A 21710-nucleotide genomic window follows, 5' to 3' on the forward strand; every position below is an offset into this window, starting at 1 on the left:
TAATTCATTGTGCTCATTCAACAGGGCGTCCAGTTCGCCGACGATGCGCCTGGCATTACGTCGCTATAGGATTTGTTTCCCGAATAGACCAAATGTCAATTTTACAGGAGACGAAAAACAAATTTCATTGTCGTATATTTTAATATCAGTAGATGTATCAATCATTCTTTCAATACTGTATGATTGCAAAATTATCTAAGAATAGATTCCAAGAGTAATATACTGGTATAAATCATTAAATGCACAGAAAATGCGTTTTATTTACAAGTATTCACTGTGGATATTCGGGAAATTTTTAGCGCTCTCTCAGAATAATGGATATTCGGGACAAAACATGGACGTTCGGGATTTAAAACCGTAGCGTATTGCTGCACGGCCCACAGATTACTGAGTGGTCAAAAAGTACGCGCCTCAAATGTTATATTTATTTACACGATAATTGTTAATAATTACCTCTACTATTTAAATACTTAATGATCGTAATTACCCAAGTTCGTATGTAATAATACTCGTAACATGCGGTAATCGCTTTTTCGGTTTTTTTTCGGATTAAGTAATACAAAAGTTTTTAAGTAATTAACTATTTTTTTATATTTTATATTTTTTAATAACTTCTGATAAAATATATTATAAGGTATCTACTACTTCAATTATTAACCGCCGTCACGGTCATTTCTCCAATATTTTATGATGGTACTTACTCGTACTTGCTAACAATTTTATATTAATACTTTTTCCAAAAAAAAAAAAAAACTATTTATATATATCTGTATATTATTATATCTATATATTTCTATAATTGACAATTAAACTTATTACAAACCATCAAATAAATATTATATATTTACTATTGTAAGGAATAACAACACAAAATAATAGCATGTATAAATTAATTACCATTAGCTGCTAATATTAGGTAGGTACCAATATCCTAAGTATATGATATCTACCAAATAAATAGTTACTAACATACATATTAAATTAAATTAACTATCAGCGCATTCAAAAATAAATAATAGCATCGCCTTTATTTTCATAGAAATACCAAGATTAAAAGTAAAATAAAGACAAACAATGTTTGATTAATAATAATTTGAAATAATAATTATTTTTTACGTCATAGTAGTTGCCGGGTCATACTGTAGAATTCATATAAAGCCTCCCCCAAACCAAAGCGAATATTCGCAGCGAATTCGCAACGCCCTCGCTATCGCTGTCGCTACCGCTTGGATTTGATGCGAATTTCGCGTTTGGCCCCACACCAAAGCGTGAGCGACGCAGCCATAGACTAAATAATTTTATTTACGCGCCAGATTTAAAATTGTAAATATTATTAATATTTTACGCCAATTATTCTATAATTTTTATGAATTAAATATAAAAAATACACGTACACTATAGCGCTTTCAGAATTGCTACAACTTTTACCCACTTTGCGTAAAGTGTATTTTAATTATCTGAAACAAGGTGGCAGCATTGGATGCAGCCATAGACTAAATACATATACGAATGTCAAAGTGACAGTTGTGTGTTGACAAAATGTACACGTCTTCTGAATGCTTATTACACGCTGAAGATATAATGAGATGGCGTGCGACAAATTACATCGACATTTAATATAACCTTACTTTATGACAGGGCAAGATTGCCATGGCTCATAGGTAAGATAGATTTACTCAGTTTCATAACTGCACATATTATAAATAAGCATTTACCATGAAGGGTTAACAGGATTTGAAGGTAATATGCTATTGAAATAACATGTCTCCGTTATTTGAATTGTAGGTTTTGACTATTTTGCGTTTCTACGCAGAGGGAGCGTACCAAAAACGGGTAGGCCAAGTCTTCTGCGCAATGAGCCAGGCATCAGTAAGCAGATGCATAGGAAACGTGTCCGATGCTATAATAGCAGTGCTTAGTAATACTTACATACAGTCGCCATACAGCGCTGACAGTCTTTAGTGTTGTGTTGATACCCTCTGATCAATTTATACAATATTACAATGTACATGTCATGTAACTAGAGTAACTGCGCATAGACACAACAAGTAAATTACCTACTCAATAAGAATTTAACGGGAATATTATTTTGTGTCGGTAAAAATATTTTTTAATTTCAGACTTCAAGAAAGGGCAGGTTTCCCGAAAATCATTGGGTGCATTAACTGCACCCATGTGCGAATATACCCGTCATACTTGGAGACTTTCAAAAATGAGCGCAGAAAATTTTCTGTAAATGTGAAATTCGTAATAAAATCTATGTTGTTTCTGATACATTCATATTCATTACGTATAATATAACATGACATTTATTTTTATGCAGGTATCTGACATGGACATTCTGGCAGTGAGTGCCAGATTTCCTTTGAGTGTTTATGACCAATTCATATTTAGTGGATCGTTGGCAAAAACTGAAATGAAACATCTACAGAACGACAAGAATTGGGAATTTTGTTTTATTAGGGAAGTATGTTAAACTTTACTTTACTATGGCAGTACCAGTAACAAATATTTTTGTTTGGTTTATATTCATCCGTATTTTGTATAGGTACTTCAAAGGAATCAAAATTTTGCATAGGTATGAATATGATATTTAATGAAACAGTTTTTTAATTATTTAAATCCTGATTTCTAATATTTTACAACTTTCAGTCGAAAACATATTCAAATTAACAGACTGTGTATATTGAAATCATTCTAGTGCCACCATAGGCCAGCCAGACTCACTACACGGCTGCCCGCTGTTTGACCAGGGATGTGATTGAGTGTTTTTGGATAATGGACCACACCAGATCGCATAGCTACAGCAACAAGTGCAAGACCAACCGTGGCTATACATACAGTATACATGTATATATTAAATATAATTTATGTATATTTATTTATGGCTTATACACCGAAACAAAATATGTCACTTAACTGTACTTGAATATTTTTGCAGGATCATTCAATAAAAAATACTTGGTTTAGGTTAAGAAAGTTTTAATAATCATTTTTGCACAGAATACAAGAAAAATATTTATATAATTATTAGAATTACAATGAGCTTTAAAAGTAACACGATATTGTAATAAAATGGACAAATATGAAAAAAAATAACAATAAATTGTATATAGATAGGTAGACAGGGTTCAGATGATTCTGGCAGTGCAGGCGACTCATTTAGGTGTCAGTATTGTTACTTTCAAATGACAATAACACCGTTCCAATGTGATTCGGTCGTGCCAGAAGACTCTGTCCTTCCTCTATTTAGTAACCGGGCGTTTTACAACTTTAAATGAAAATTAAGTGGGTATATAGATAGTATATTTTTTCTAGTACAATATTATTTAATTAGGTGACTTTTTATTTCTTTATTACTTGAAATGGTGTTTATATGGTAGATGGATTATAATGGTTTTGAAATAAAGTTATTTTTGTTAATTCTATTTTAACTGAGTCATTTACCTTGACAGCTGTTTCGGCACATAAACTCATTTTCGGAACATTCAACAATAATTTGTGATTATAAAAGAGCTACAGGTCACGTAGCAAATTAAATACGCTTAGTTAAATAATAAATACGTACCAAATATTTTACAAAATACACCACATACATCCATCGAATATGGTATATAAAATACAGATTCAAGTATCAAATAATTCTTGGATAAATAGATGTTTATGTAAGTATATGTTTTTTTAAATACTTACATGATACTGTGTTGTATAACATTTAAATTTATATTTTTGATTTTGATTTACATACTTAAATGTACCTACATAAATTTGTAATGTACAGTAGGTACTTAATTACATTTTTAACATTAGGAAATTACCATTATTCGATTCTATCCACCCGCCATGTCTATAATCACCCCAACGCTGGATAGAAAGAGACATCACACAAAATTGGCTGTTTGATAATAAATGGTAGTTGAAAAATATTTTAGAGTATGATTATGTCCATAGAAACAGGTTTTAAGTCATTCATATTTGTCCGAATAATGTGTAGCAGAAAAATAGAAATTTTAAAAAGGGTCTATTCAGTATTCACCCCATTCTACGGCGAACATTTTTCTTAATAAAAATAGGTACATCAATAGAGGAATCATAAAATGGACCTTGGCCCTCGCCCACGCCTTATTCATCCTTGTATATTATATTATCACACTTAATGTTTTGGAAAATTCATTAACATTGTGCACAAATGCCACTTTTGTTGATTGACACTTCACTTAGTTGATCTCTTTGTTCACGTGAAGTACAATAAAAGTATGTAGCAGCGAAGAACTAGAGACCGAAAATAGTAGAAGGAGCTAGAAGAGGCTTTCATCTAGCAGTGGAATGACCCCGACTGATGTTTATGATGAAATATTATTTTATTCCTGTTAATGCCGGGGGTTTCATTTTTAATTTCTTCTGGTGCTTTGTACCTACGTTGAAAGGTTGAAGATCTTTGCGAAAATTAAATTCATCACAAAGCATTAGTATATCTCCAACATCATTCAGGTAGGTATCCATGATGATAATATAATATTATGTACTTAGAGGAGGTACCTGACCTTTATATTTACATGCACATAAAATTATTAATCTTATTGCCTAATGCAGACCAAGATATACCTACCTACATAATATTACATGAACAGAAGTTTAAAAACATCTCAATTAAGTTTAAAATGTTTGTAGGTATACAAATTAATGTGAAACAGAAAACATTGGTTATGTTAGGTAGGTACATGGAACATGTAGATATTATCTTGGTTCGCGGTCGGCACTGGGCAAAACCAGTTTATTAGCTCAATATACCTATACATAATGAAGGAAATATATACCTAGTAGGTATATAGGTACATAATATCGTTTTTGTGATTGAGGTCTCTTGAGATCAAAAAACAAACACAACCTAGGTATGTCCTACTGTAAATAACCCGATAGTAAGTAGTATGTAAGGTTTTTGGTCTAAAACCTTACAAAATACCACAATGACGACATGGAGTACCTACTTATCTACCTATATGTATATTATATCTTTAGCTACAATAGAAATGCTACCTATGCTGCATAATGTTAGATGCAAAAAAATAATCTTAAAGACTACCTATCTAACCTAAAAAAATATTATCAACGAATATAACATGGGTATTTACGTGACCGATACCGAATATGATTGAAGTAGGTATTGTAAATGATACCTAATTATAACATTATTGATATGACTGCTCGAAAGTCGAAACCAAAACGTCAAACGATCGCAATAAGTTAGAACTGTCAGTGCACTAACAATCAAAGTTATAAAGTTTCTGTTATTAAAGGCTGTGCATGACGCAAATTAATAATATGTATTTTTTAAATATAGGGACCTTAGATTAAAGTTATTTATTTATAATAGCGTATTCATCCTGTCAAAAAACTTTACATACTTTGGTTAGACAAAGATACCTACATAATATTATTATGACGACCTTCATACCATTTTCAACAATTTCCCTGCCAATTTCATCCCATATCTTATCTTTCTTTCTTATGTTTTGTAGTCACTGTCAGAGAAATCATAAAGGATTGGATATTTCCGGACCAACTCGATCAGCTGCTCAATGTCTTCGCCATTTTGATTTTACTAATTCCCTTGGCGAAATTGTCCGCCGCGAATAAATTCGCTGTCGACAGAGTTCCCGAAAATCGCAGCGAATATTCGCTGCAAATTCGCACTCAAGACGCAAGGCGGTCGCGCAAGCGTGCTCTGTCCCGTAAGCCAATACGAGCTTGATTGGCGAATAATTCGCTGCGAATATTCGCCGCGAATATTCGCTTTGGTTTGGGGGAGGCTTAACCGTTGGGATTTTGTGGCATTTATCAAAACAAAATGCAGTTATTTAGGTTAAAATAGTCACTTCCACAACTCTACTGTAAGTTCAGGGCAAACTGGTGATGTATCAGCTATGAATGATCTCTTCAAATTTGATGAATTCACTATTAAAACAATAGTAACGTTAAAAACAATATCAATAAGACGAAATTTGAAAGAAGTCTCCGGACGGCCGAAACATATGAAAGTGGGCGTGATTGTTTTAGAGCTAGACAGCGTGAATGAGGGAGCGAGATGCACGGCGTGAGCGCGGTTTGATTGGCTAAAGTAATATTCGGGAAATAAACACTCAGCCAGAGATATATTTCGACCAAAATTAACTTGGATATTCAGGTACGAATAGTTGGATATTCGGGAGAACACCATGGAGTAATTGTAACTTAACATGGCGTATTCGGGTTTTTTAAAAAAATATCTCTGTTCCTAGATAAAAATATATCGTTTTTATAAATGATTTCGGTAGAGTTCGATAAAAGAAATTGAACTGCATTAAAATGTCGATTTCGACAAAAATGGATATTCGGGAAACAAATCCTATAGCGACGATTAGGCGAATTGAGGCTATTGCAGCCGCAACGTGCATCCACATGATTGATGTCCTCACCGCCCATGAAGTAGATTTGTAAAAAATTATGTGGTTCGTTTGGCATTGGCAGCAATGAGCCTACTTTGTGGTATACTTGGCCTTTGATTTTGAACGTAGAATGAAATTGTTGACCATTTGCCGCAGTATTGTGAACTATTTCTGTTGCTCCGAACGAAGTCTTTTGGAAGCATGAATTGAATGTGCGAATGGACTTCAGGAACAGGTTTGAATCTGGAACCGTGCCGATGAGCAAGCCGTTCAATGGTTCTGGTGGTATCTCAATTTCTGGTAGTTGCACTTTTCCTGATGCGCAACCCATCCCAGCTGACTCATGTTTGAATTTGAGCGCATAATAATGGGGACATTCTTTGTCCATAGCACCAATCAGTACTTTTGGATGAGCGGAATATTCAATATCTGGCTCGTACTCGAATGCGAGACGAAGGAACGAAGCGGATGTAAATGTTCGATGTACTTGTTGGCGTTGTCGGTCATTTGCTCTGCGTGTGTTAACTACAAACCGGCGCGCTTGGCTCCGTTCCAATTGTCGTTGTTGATTTCGTTCAGCTCGTGCCTCTTGTGATTGGGATGCACGCAATTGCGACATGCTTACACGCACGTTTTTGTTATCTTTTTGGATTTGTTCGTCTGTTCTTTCTGCTCTACTACTTTGCATGTTTGTTGCTTTATTCGTTCGACGGCCCAAATGGCCCCCCTTGCGTCTTGATGGCATTGTGCACTGTAATACACGCACATAAAAATAGATAAATTAAAATAAATCGTACAAAATTTTGCACGCACTGCGTTGTGATATGCCGAATGAAATGTCAAAATGACGCGACGCTTCTCTTGAATTCTTCTTGGACGTAGCGCCATCTGTCATTCAACAACATAAATAATTTCGTTCTGTTTGAAATACGAACGACGGTTAAATTTGTTCATACAAAAATAATAAAATCGCGATTAAAAAATGGGAGGGTAAGGGTAGGAGGGTGAAAATTTGGGGTTATAGGTATTTTTTGATGCAAAATAATAAAAAAAATACAAAAAGAAATTTTTAAAAAAATAAAAGAAAAAAAATTCTGGATAGAGATACCCTAATCACCTAGCGGTATGAAATATACTTGTTGACCTATTCTCATACCTAAAAAATATACATAAAAAAATTCATAACAATCGGTCTAGCCATTTCGGAGGAGTTCGACCACAAACATCGTGACACGAGATTTTTATATATATAGAGATTATACTATATCCACTTTTCCAAGCAAAACGGGCGTTAGTTTTTTTTTCATTTATGGTAAAATTATATTTTTTTGGAGTAGGTATAGTAAAGTGTTGATTTATTTATTTATTTACATTTACAATTCTTAAATCACTTAATTCCTTTTGGTTGTCCAAGAAAAAATTCAAAGTTCATAAAGAAAACAACGGATTGTTTTTTTCTTCGTTATTTTATTAATTCATGTTTTTGTTTGTATTTCTGTTATCTACCGGTAGTCCTAGAAGTACCCGACCTGACTTATAGATAGCAGTTGTTGTTTAAAAATAATAGCCATGATAGAAAGTACCAACCTTATAAAGCCTAAGTTTGAAGTTTGACGACGCTACGATGTTCAGTAATTATTTGTCAGCCATCAACAGTGAACGCTCTCAGTGAATTTGTAAACATGGAAAAAATTGGTCATAGTTATGTGATACAATACGTTCATTTGAAAGGCTTCAGTCCAACCGATATTAAAGCGGCGCTAGATTCTACTCTGGGGGTGTCTGCTACTCTGTTTACAATAGTAACATATTGGGTGGCTGAGTTTAAACGAGCTCGGACGAGCTGCCAAGACGAAGATCGCAGTGGTCGACCAAATGAGGTGACCACGCCAGAAATGGTGACGAAAATCTACAAAATGGTATTGGATGAACGTAGACTGAAATTGCGCGAGCTAGCAGACATAGTAGGCATTTCAAAAAGTGCAGTACATTACGTCATATTGACTGAAAATTTTGACATGAGAAAGCTGTGCGCAAGGTGGGTGCCGCGATTACTCACAATGGTACAAAAACAGCATCGTGAGGATGTTTCAATCGAGTGTTTGGCAAAGTTTCACAACAATAAAGCAGAGTTTTTGCGTCTATTCATAACCATAGATGAAACATGGGTCCATCACTTCACACCTGAGACGAAGGAACAGTCGAAAAAATCGATTGGAAGGGGAAAATCGGCTCCAAAGAAGGCGAAGACAGTTCCATCTGCAGGCAAGGTCGTGGCGTCAGTTTTTTGGGATGCGCGTGGGGTAATTTTCATTGATTATCATCATAAAGGAAAATCAGTCAACGGCATGTATTATTCAAACTTATTGCAGTGTTTGAGTGATGAAATCAAGAAAAAACAAGCGCATTTGGCGAAAAAGAAAGTTTCGTTTCATCATGACAATTTATCAGTTCACACATCCGTTATCGCGATGGCCAAAATCAATGAATTAAAGTTAGAATTGCTTCCTCACGCACCTTATTCGCTAGATTTAGCCCCCTCGGATTATTTTCTTTTTCAAAACTTGAAAAAATGGCTCGGTGGTAATAGATTTGCCAACAGTGAAGAGGTGGAGTCTGCGGTAGATGGCTATTTTGAGGAACTCGATGATTCTCACTATAAAGAGGGTATCGAAGCTATTGAATATCGCTGGGAAAAGTGTATCGATCTAAAAGAAGACTACGTAGAGAAATAAAAATATGTTTTCCCAATTTTTTTGTGTTTTCTTTGTTAGGTCGGGTACTTCTGGGACTACTCTCGTATCATTTGTTTATTATAATCATTTTAATGTTGTTACGTTAGAGGTAGGTACGTTAATTCTTATTGGCTTTCTCTAGGGTTATCACTTACTCTCAAATTGGAAAATCGTAACCCTGTGTACAATCTACGAATAACGCCCTTTTGCCAGTCTGAAGATATTTTTTTTGTAAACCTAACCTCATATTTAACTCAAATCACCAAAATGTTACTTTATGCTCTTTTAGCTTGGAGCAGTCGATTATAATAATTTAGAAAACAGTTGAGATGTTCTCATACAGAACCGGACGATGTCAATCGTCAAGTGTTGAAAGTTTTAAAAATATATATTTAAAAAAAAAATAGGATCTTGGAGGCGCCGGGTATCGATCCCGGTACCTCTCACATGCTAAGCGAGCGCTCTACCATCTGAGCTACGCCCCCGGTTGAACGGTGTGTTAAATTAAATAATAAAACTAAATCAGAAGCCATGCTCTAGTGCATGGGTGGCCAACCTTTTCAGCAGCCGGGCCAGATTCTAAAAATGAGATTTCCTACCGGGCCGCACAATTGATTTTATTATTATACAAAACAAAAATGAGAATCAAACATATTTATTAGATTAGACTTGTTTTAATAATAAAAAATAAACAAAATAATATAAAAATAATAAATTTTACTGAGAAGTTTGATTTTGTGTGGCAGAACTAAGTGCATTAATATCGAGTGAGGTTGTTCCTACACGCATACTGTTTTCCAAACGCACATCAGTGATTCGTGTTCTCACTCGGGATTTGATATGCTTCATCCGACTAAAAGCTGTTCACACGTGTGTTTCCAAATAGCGAAGTCATCATTAGAGCATGTTTGTAAAATGCAGGATATTTCTCCTTGCCCAAAGATGTTTTATAAAACTCTTCCAAACCAACCTGATAGAATTTCTCCTTTAATTGTTCATCGCAACATATTTCACAATATTCCATTTGTAAATTTCCCGGTAATAAATTCACGTCTACGGAGAATGGCGTTGCAAATGCAGCAAAAAGCACACGGTGCTTCTTAAAATCTTGAGCCAATATCGAATCTCAATTTGCGAAATTACCACAACTAGCGGCAGCATTTGATATTATTTTTATTTTCTAACTGCTCCACGGGCCATGGTTTGGCCACCCATGCTCTAGTGTAATTAAAGTCCAAGTTGTATTGATCGAACGCAATACGCACGGCTTGATATATTTGCATTGACAACTTTCACTTTTTCAACAATCTTATTCTACAATATGTGACACAAAACAGGTACCGCCTAATTGGACAGGTGTTATTATGCGAAAGTGTATAATACATTTATAATAAATTGGATTTATTCTCAGAAGCAGGATACACAAAAATTAGAGAAGTGGTTTACCTTCTGGGTGACGCTGTATGAAGGTAGGCATAACTCTCGAATGTGAATAAATAAGGGATAAATTTAAACACGCAATTATTTTCATTGGATACATCTTTGACCGTAGGAGATGTTGTTGAGGTCACTAGTTTGGATGTAAGAGATGCTAGATTTTGACGATGGAGGAGTCAAGAACTGAAGTTTATTACGTGTTAGCGAGTTTGATAAAAGTACAGTGATACAGTGATACAATAGTCAAAAACGAGGTAATATAGAGTGGTAGTTCTCAATGTGGTGTGAGTTAGTGAGCGAAGAAAGACATTAATTGTTCTAGCCTTTTTATTTAACCCAACACGGTTAAAATAAAACCACAAGTACCCCAACTTTTGGTGAGAAAAAATATTTTAATACAATGTTATTGGGGTGAAAATTACTTGCAAGAGGTAATTTGACTGTGAATTTTGTATGCAAAAGAATATAATATGTAGGTAATGAATAACATATTTTCTGCCTTTCTCACCAAGTCAGTATTATGAAAAACTGCTTATGGCATGTGAATCATTAAATAATATAATATTAATTTGAGAACTTGGTCATACAGATCCGACGACAACCACACATCTTTATCATCAACATATGCATTAAAGTTTATCGCGTAAACTAAAAGCGCATTAAATATTGGTAATATTGGATAACACGTAGCGGACTTTGTATTTCATGCATGCTATAGCCTTACAACTTCATTAAGTAACACAATAAAGCTGGCCACTGACTTTCGCATTTTTGTCATATTTATGTAGGTATTCATAAATAAATCAGAATTCAGGACAATCACAATATTACATTTAAATTTAAAAATAACTGGTTAAATTAATCTGTTCCGTGCACAGATGTATATTTTATTCTTATGGCATTAAATATATACACTTATTAGTAATGTTATTATTATGATTCTCGACCTTTTTTGTTATGTGGAACCCTGTAAGCATTTTCTACAGTCGTTTGGCTGATACCTCATATGAAGATGAATAGGGGTAAATTCTTATGGTTTAATAACTTATTATGCTTTTATGCGTTTGATGGTAGCTATAAGTAAACGCACACAATGATTTATCCGATTCCTAAGATGTACAACATAGAAATAAAAAGAAGAAGACGACAATAATATTATGGTCCAGATTCCAAAAGACACTTTATTATGCTTGTTGTGAAACCGGATAATACCGGAACATATGACAATACGGATACAATTTTGTAAACAAATAATAATAATAAAAATAACCGACGACACAATGCCACGAACCAAGGCCTGAACAAAAACGATGTATAAGTGCGAGTGAGAAAGTATTCGGCACCTTTATAATCTCTGCGACACGCGCTAAAGTAAGATAAAAGGTTTACAGATGTGTGAGATGATTTGCTGTGGTGTTGCCGCCAAATCTTAGTTTGTTGCTTAAATATGCATCGATAATCTGCGAGCGCGTGTTGGTAAAGTTTATATTTTTTGTGTTAAACATAAAGTCAGTGGTAAATATTTTTAGTTAATTAAGTAAAAAAGATGGTTCTGTGTGTTGTATTAAAATGTGGTAGCCGTACTGATAAGCAAGAATATGGTATTACGTTTCATAGGTAAGTTGATACATGTTCGTGATAATTTATTTGTATATTATTATATATTTTAATATCAGTGACCTAGTGTTTCTTTAAAATAACTTGAATTATGGATACCTTAACCTAATGGTTGCATTTTGACCGCTTAAAAATACTATTTAACGTAAAAAAAAAAATAGAAAATTATATTTTAATTCTGAGCGTCTAGTGCGAGCGCTTTGGGCGACCACTAGCGAAATGTTCTCAAACATTTGTGTGCGAATGAGTTTGCTCGCCCACGAACCAAACGCACAGCACGCAGCTTCATTTATCAATGCAATGGGTGGCATCTAGATTTATCCATAGTCTAAGCCTCGAACAGTCCGGTTTTAAACGTCGCATAGTACTGCAAGTTCCAAGGCCTTTGCAATGACACGAAACTGTGACGTTTGATAGTGGTGCTACATAACATGATGAGTGTTTTATGACACAAGATTTACATTAAATCTATGGATACAAGACAGTCTTGCACGAGTATGAATATAATTAGAAAAATACACTCAAAGAAAATGTCCATCCAATATGATCGACAAAAAAGAGTCTCGAGAAATCAATTGCATTATTCCATTATATTCCTTAATCTCTCTCTTCTCGATATTCGACAATTTGAAAAAGGCGAGAAATCCGATAAACTCTAACCCCACTTACCCAAGCGTTTCACATATTGTATAGTGTTACCAGTTAAAAGTAAAAATGTATACCTATTTCGGTAAACTGATATCCCTGCAAATTGCTCGTGTTCACAAACTTAATCGATTTTGCGAACATTTAGTTAATGAAACTAAATTGCAATGTTATCGCAAAAGCGACACGTTTGTTTTCATGCATAATATGTACCATCGTCGTAGTTTGGTAAACCAGCTAATAGATGGCGCGCGGCGAGTCGCTTTTACAACTCGCCAATATATTACGCTGGAATATTAATTTTCGGGAAGTGGCTTTATAATTTTCGCATAAGCTGCAGCTGAATAACATGGTTTGTTGTTTGTTTGGCTAGATTTAATGTTTAGATATTTGTTTGTAAATGATCTAATAACAATTTAGTTAATAGCAATTTAAGCTTTAAGGCTATACCTCAGCTGAGTCATGGTCTAAAAAGATCGTGACTAGGCGAAGCGCGGATTGTGCAAATGACGCGAGCCGAACGAAATATAATTTGTCATATGTCATGCGTCCTTTTAATGTTATGTTTATTATTATATTCGTAATAATAATAGTATATTCATTGACATGTTTTCTTTTTCAAGTACATGCGGAACGTTTTTTAGTCATCTTTACACGATTTAAGAATATATTCCTCGGATGCCATCACTAAATAAATTGACGTGCTCATAGGTCGACTATCGCTCTCCGACTGGCAACGCGGCCGAAATTACGTCCGACATACTGTTGAAAATTGTTTGCCGTTTCACTTATGTACGCTTTTAACTCTAGCGCAATCTCTATGGTCGATAATGACGTATCAAACCAAAAGAATTATTGACTAATAAACCAATTTCCATAATTTAATATAATTAATTATAAGACACTATTAATGAGTGACTTAAATGTAATAGGAGACTCAATGTGAATAAATATTATTATATTAAAATTGATGAATCCTTCTAAATAATAAAAGTCTTCTGAGTCACGATACCTTTAGAGAAAATGCGGTCTTTTAATCATAATTAAAATTAGTCATTCCTTAAGATTCTCCACTAAGTGATTAAGACTTCATCACAAAATAATGTCACCGCAACATATAAATTTAATGGTCTACTAGTAGGTAGGTAAGTTCCCAATCAATAACATCCCGTACAATAAATCAAAATTTGTTTATATTCAGAGTGACCTCATATATCACAAGAAGTATTGTTTCAAATAATCAAATACACCCAAATCACATATGTAGAAAATGATAGATACATTTATAAATAAATGATAATAATTATTGCAATGTTTTTAAAACAAAACAATAGGTACATACGTATATTTTAATAATACACTTTCACTTCTGTCCTACTTGTATATGAGACTGAATTCAATAATTATGTATTAATCACTCAATGCGATGCAAGCAAAAATTGTTTGTTTTAAGTTTAGATTCTTCAAGAAAATTCCGAAAAATGTCGGAAACGTGTTTAATTTTTCTCTAAAATTGACAGATATTGTTTATTTAATATCTATATGTTTTTTTCTTTTTAAATTTTGTGATAATAACTGTAAAATATTATGTAATTTTTCATAACTACGAAATGTTAATTGTTAATAATTGATCATAAAATCGAAATTTATGATCTTTAAAATACGCCCACAACTCTTGGCCCGATTCAATTTACAAAACACCATTATAACGAGAGCTTCATCTTGTGGTGTCAGTAGATATCTGAATGTAAAAATCCAAGATCGAGTTGTGATTGCCTATATCTTTACAGATATATTTTTAATGAGATATTGTGATTGTAATGGTCAATTAATAATCTGATTGCTTCATTTGGAGCATTGTTTTAAGTGTGATATTATATTTTTAGCGAGTCTTCTTTCATCCCTTTGTCAAAATCATATCTTACAAAAACCAGCAATACTCCGGACCAACTCCATTTATAAAACGATGTTCAAGCTAGAGTGGGGGATATTACGAATACAAAAACGAAGAAGAAAGTAAGTATATATATTATGTTATATAATATCATAGCTGTCGTTTCACTGGGAAAAAAAGCAACGAAGATAAGAATTTAAGTAGGAAAGTTTTTCTTTCGTGAGAAGGGTTTAGTAAATTATTAATGACGCCTATTGTATATTACGGTCTTGTATTTTCGATATTCTCACGATAAATAAATTAGTAGTTATATCTCCAATATTTAGAAAAGTTTCTGTCAATTCAATAGTCTCGAAACTGATAGGATTCTCGTCAAAAGAACAAGGTGCTTTTGATATTAACAAACTTGTGTATGAAACAAAAGGAAACCAACTCACTAAAACTTACGGGCAAGTAATTATTATTAAATAAGTTTGTAGTTACCCTGTCACTTCTGCTTTACGACGAGAGTGTAATGCTTATAGTGATAAAATAGGGTAACTGTAATTTAATACATTTCTTTGATAATATTCATTTAAAAATATTTAACTCAAAAATATTCTTACAATAATGATTTAAAAACAACTCTTATGAAATGTGAAGTCATTGAATCAATTTATCTAACTGTTACTTACAGACCTAAAATTTATCTGAAGAATGGGATGGGGGAGCCACTGTCGAAAAGTACCCAATCAAGACTCGTAACTGGACAAAATCTGACATACAAATGAAATTTTCAAAATGGCGTCCTATGGTAGTTCGTAGTTCTATTTTTGGCCATTCTACAGATAAGTTTGTAGGTCTGTACATATTGTGATTTCTATCATAAAATTTGGTTCTCTCGAATACCGTAGGATGAAAATAGAAGTCGTTAATAAACTTGAATTTATTTGTAATTAAGTAAGTATATCGAATGGAGCTTTGGTTCGGATAAAATAATAAAGCTTGAATCAATAAATTCACAATTATAAATTTGCATTATAGTGAACTATACAAATTACAAACTCAAGACGTTCACAACATGATACTTAAAAACAAATAAATAGTAGTAAAACAGTGCATAAAAAGTAGACGATATCTATTAAAAAAGAGTAAATAAAAAGGTAGATATATGTAAGCACGCTGAATTAATTTCTTTTATTGTATTAATTATCAATAATTCATGGTGGAAAAGCATTGTATTATTAATTTAATTATATAGGTACTTATTCCACTTTCATTAATCAATATCTAGACTGGTTTCGTCCGCCTCAGAGGGACATTTTCAACAAAAAAAATCAGTTGAAAATGTCCCTCTGAGACGGACGAAGCCGGTCCAGATATTATTTAATAAAAGTGGAATAAGTACGATAAAAATTTGCGTTTTATTAAATTAAATTAATAACACCGAATTAGCTAAGTAGACCCTATTTTAATAATGTATAAAACAACGCCCACGTACACTCATCCCTACGTCGGTGTAATTATATCAACATCATTATTTCCCTCCTAATTGGCATCACCAATGGCCAGTTAGTTTTGCTCCTAGGGAGAACAAATAACTTATGCTGCCGATTTCTAAGTTATACAGGTGAATATATATTATGAATAGATATATTTATCAAAAAGTATATAGACAGTTCCGGTTCGGATCTCAATACACTGTATTTCCAACTTTTTGCGGGTTCAAATCCCGCTGGATGTGTTTTCAAAATATGTAGTTTTCTACAATATTTTTTATAACTACATAAATATTGTTTTGATTTGAAATACTACTATATTTTTGAAGTTATACTTCTTTTGGGGCATTGGTAGAGAGTGAAATTGAGAGTTGCGTGCGCACACCGTTACGAAACTGCGCGACAGTATGAAGTTAGCTGCAAATCAGTCAGTTGTATACAAACGCATGTTTGATAGTAGACTTATTACATTGCCTAGGCAACGAATTTATTATTGTCGGCCATTTGCAATTCCTTACGTAAACAAACGATTAAACGCCAAAGTGACAGTTGTTACTTTAAAAATAAAAACAACGAGAAATAATTATACAATTTAGTAATATAAGTTAAAGTGTATAAAAATAAATTAACGGCGCTCCAATAAGCGGCCCTTTTTCTTGAATGTGTAATTTAACAAGATAATTAAGAGCTAGTCGAAGAATCTAGGTTATCACAAGTTTTGTTTTGTTTGGTTACGCCAAAGAAGTATAACTTCTAACGCGCGTACATAAGTACACACACAGATTTTTTATTTTCTAATTCCTACATTCTATAGAGTATTTTGGCTTATCCATTTTAGGGGTATTTGAAAAACACACCCAACCATTTTAGCGGGTTTTGAAATTTACCCAAATTTTTGATCATACGTATTGACGGTTTTTGGCGTTTTTAAAGTTCAATCTTTGGCCAACAACAATAACAAAAATATTCATCTAAATACATGTCTAACTAAAAAAATTCAAAAACCGTTTTAGGGAGATTTTAAACTACGTGCTTCACAATTCGTCGCTGTAAGATTGGTTTCCCGAATAGACCAAATGTTCAGGAGACGAAAAACAAATTTCATAATCCTATATTTAAATACATTGAGATATTTTAATTGTTATTTTTACAGCACATTAATGATATATTCATTATCATTAAAAAGTAATTTAAAGAAAGGGATGGTTCTAGTCCAATTAGATACAAAAAAACATTCTGCATTAAAAGGTCGATTTCGACAAAAACGGATATTCGGGAAACCAATCCTATAGCGACGACATGTTGCTTTGATTTGAAATACCTACTTTATTTTTTCTTCAGTAATAATAATTTTCTCACCTTACATATAGCGAATATTTTACCAATGTTAGATATTCAAATGTACGCAATGAAGTATTATGTTTTGTGATATCAGTGACAATATTCACGTGCTGGGCCCAAATTCTTGACCGCCTGGGAAATCAAAACGTGTCAGTCTCCCACTTTCCAGGGACACGATACGAGATCAAGTGACATCTAGTACGTCTTATGACTAAGTAAACTTTCATATATTATAATATATGTAAATATTATTCCATCGTTATTCTTTCTTTCATTGTCACAACTCGGTCACCAGTGCCGTAACTAGCTATCCGCATACCCTGTACGGCGTTTTTTTTTGTTTAAGCCTAGCCCAGATTAATAGATTTAAGTATCAATCGTACCACTCAGCGTTAAATGAGTATCACACACATGTATTTTTATTGTCAAAACAAAACAATAAAGCGATAATAATAGTCAGCATTTCCTAAATCTTAACTAGATCAGCGCATCTATTATATACACAAGACTGCTTTCGGCCCGCTACGGTAGCTATATAGGGTAGAAATGAATCGAATTATTAACACTTATTGTAACAATTACAATAAGTTAGCCGTCTGAATTGTCAAAACTGTCTATTTCGCTCTAAAATTTATCACAGCCTGGTGCTGTTAAAACATAGCACTTATTGGAACAATTATAACTAAATTATTGTAATTGTTACAATAAGTGTTAATTCGATACTTTCCTACCCTATATAGCTGCCGTAGCGGACCGAAAGCAGTCTTGTGTATAGATGCGCAGTAGTGTCTGTTATGATTGGTAGTTGCGACAATATATTTTATCTTGTAATATATGGACTTCATTATTTGTATAAACTGGAAGGACAATGCGAAAAATTCTCACTCAACTCATCGACTCCGTCACGAGACGTACTACTTTAATCGCAGATCCTTTGCCTGACAAAGTTAACCATCATTCCATCAATCAAATCTCTCTGTTTATCAACACAAACAGATTTCGATCACATCTCCTACCATTGTAACTCTCTGTACTCCGAATCAAGACAATAAACATTTACATCCATCTACGCTGCTGCCTTATCAACTCACTTGCTCCACCTTCACCTACCGCTAAAGATATAATATGACCGCATAGACTTAGTTAGAGCCGAATGCATATTATGTCACAATAAGTCATTAGCTATTTTTATCTTATTTACGTTTTTTTTAATGCGCATGTGCACTATAATAGAAACGAAATGTCATTATTAGCTAAGCCAGAGGATATACGGGTTCAAATCCCGTCGAGCATCGTATTTTTTTAATGTAATTTTTTCTAGTAGGTATCTGAGGTGTTTTCAAGTAATATAATATGTTACATATTTATTATCTACTTATTATGTCAAATTCTTGCTAAATTTCAGCTTCCTAGGAGGACCACCGTTTGTCCACAAATTTGAAAGACCTCACTGGGGGTTACAATACACGATTGTATACATACTTCCAGAAACGTATATTATCACCTATTTAAAAAATAACGAAAGTAAAAAAAAAAAAAACATGATTTTAAAAATGTTATAATACCGAAAACAGCGCTAAAAACGAACTGTTATATTCTTTTGAATCTATTTAATATTCAATAAAATAAATAGCCGAGCTTTTTAAACGACTCGTTTTAAAAAGCTCTCCCGTTATCTTGACGTGAAATGGAGATAAAAATTTTCCAAAAAACTTCACCTTCTCATTAACGGGAGAATTATTATTTTATTTTTAACGACCCTGTCAGTACACAACTGACGAGGCTTTAAGTATTGTTTTTTTTATTATTATTTTGCAGAAAATTACCCTTATTAATAATAATCACGGTTTTATGGTCAGATTCTCTCTGACACGTATCTTTCACAATTAGTGGATAAGTAAAATGCCTTAATAAATATTTAATACCGCATATTATAATATGGAAGATTTAGTAATTGTGATACATAATATGGACAATTTGTTACAAAATCATCTTCCTTCCTCCTCCATTCCAATAGCAGACCAGTACAGCTGAAATGAAACTTAAGTCAACTCACACATCTAAACTCGTCTGCTGCACAGCCATAAATCAAACCTTCTAGGAACGTCGATACTATGTTGTATATGAAGACCGCGCACATCGGGTCTAGGACGATTTGGCACCGGACAACTGGACGCCACGGAATTCGAAAATAAATAGACGTTAGGTACTTATAGGTACTTAAAAAAAAAATATTCAATATTTCATTTATTTTATTTATATTTCAATGATTATATTATTATGATTTAATAGTTGGTGAGAATGTAAATATGCAGACGTAAACAATGATTTATTCGTGCATACGTTTAAGTTACAACGAAAAAAGAGTTTTTTATTGTATGTAAAGCCTTAGCGATGGCAATTCTCAATCCGCGATAAAGAATACATTATGTTAAGAGTAAAATGAATTCAAACAAGTAGTAGATAGAAATTGATTAAAACACCTCGTCTACACGTGTCTACGACAGTGCGGCGTCCAATTGTCCGGAGGCCAGTCGTCCCATTCCCCGCACATCTACCTAGCGACAGTCGCACGTAACCTCTCAAAACGTATAGATATTTGGATGCGGCGACTGTATAGGAATGACCAATTCGTAGGTGTATGTATACGTTCTGGCGCCTTCGACTCCGCAGCCCGAAATGCATGCGATTTGTTGATATCAACACTACATGCTTTTTTTTGTCAAACTAAGAAGTCGCATTCGACCAATCTTCGGAGCTCCATTTAGCAACGTGTGTTTTGTGAATAATTATGATGTCATATTGACGTATTCGAAACGTTACAGACGAGACGAGTTTTGATGTGCGAGCCGGCTAAGCCTTCTCATTTTCCCTATTCCAAACACACCCAACACGTGATTGCTTTTAGTCGACCGCACCCTAAACCATTGCTCGTATTAGTATTAGCAAGGTTTATTTTAATTTCGATAACATCCTTAACCCACAACTAACAAACTGTAAATAATTATAAAATAAAAAGAATTTTTTTTATACCTACCACGTTTTTAAATTTTCTGTTGAATCATATATACTTGACAATTTTATGTATTAAGAATTTAGGACAAATAAGGCAATTGTTAACAATTAATTTTTTTGCTATTTTGCAACAAACAAACAAAAAAAATATAGAATACTGACATATCATTTTGATTTACATAGTAACGCACGTATATATTAATAATTTAGTTGCTAGGACCACCCCCTTAGCAACCAATAATAGTGGATTGGATTACGGATTTCTTCCGAAATAACTTTTCATACAAAACAGAATTAACTGAAAATGAATTCAATTCTACTTAAACATTGTTAAAAGTATTAAAAGAATGCATTGGCGTCGTGTTCTGATATATTCTAAAAGTTTCAAATGTCTAGCTAGTCGGGAAGTTTGTTAAAAATCGATTGCAAGATTTTCACTGGATAAACAACCACCGGACAAACAAGAATACGAGGTAATAAAAACGTGGTAATAAAATAATCCCTTATTCCAACCCAATATCTTCGTCTTAGAGTAAATTTATTACCTGTATCTATGGATCGTTCTACAATCGCTGGTATTGTGTAGTATTTTAATTGATATGCACAATTTTTTTTCAATCACACATGTTTTTACCATCCATACCAGTTTCCCAAGGTTGACCACGGAAGGATGGAAGAAATTCATCGCCTATCCTTTCAGGGGTGCTTTAATTCTAATGTCAAAACTTTAGTTCGTAAAGGAAATATGATAAAACATTACACCATCTGTCATGTTGACATTTCCAAGCAACGTGTTTCTTATTCACGGAGGGATTGCGTTTTCGGTTTACGGCTTTGTTAAACTTTAAGCGGTAAGTAACTCAGTTTAAACCTCATTTTGAGTTATGTCCGTCGCCCGCAATATGAGTTATTAACATTTGCAAATTCATATTGAAACGGTTTAAGGCTTTGCTGATGTGTTTGCATAAATATAATTATAAATTATTTCTATAATAAACTCATGACCAACTACAAATATTTAGGAATTTGAGTCAATAAGAAATGAGTCAAGTCTCAAGAAATAAAAACTAGGCTTGAGATATCGAATAGTGCCTTTCTCAAAATAACACGCCTCAGCAATCGA

The 21710-nt window shown here is 33.5% G+C and overlaps 1 protein-coding gene and 1 non-coding gene across 2 annotated transcripts in view; both read right to left on the bottom strand.

Moving 5' to 3' along the window:
• The window catches only part of LOC147069673 (ras-like protein family member 10B), a 317782-nt gene that overhangs the window by 56447 nt on the left and 239625 nt on the right, over positions 1 to 21710 (bottom strand). The window lies entirely within an intron of this gene.
• On the bottom strand, positions 9573 to 9645 carry TRNAA-AGC (transfer RNA alanine (anticodon AGC)). The gene has a single exon. It is a non-coding gene; the product is annotated as a tRNA-Ala (tRNA).

Source organism: Rhyacophila brunnea, unplaced genomic scaffold (assembly GCF_057557595.1).
Source record: "Rhyacophila brunnea isolate RB1 unplaced genomic scaffold, BYU_Rbru_1.0 scaffold_23, whole genome shotgun sequence".
Taxonomy (NCBI): domain Eukaryota; kingdom Metazoa; phylum Arthropoda; class Insecta; order Trichoptera; family Rhyacophilidae; genus Rhyacophila; species Rhyacophila brunnea.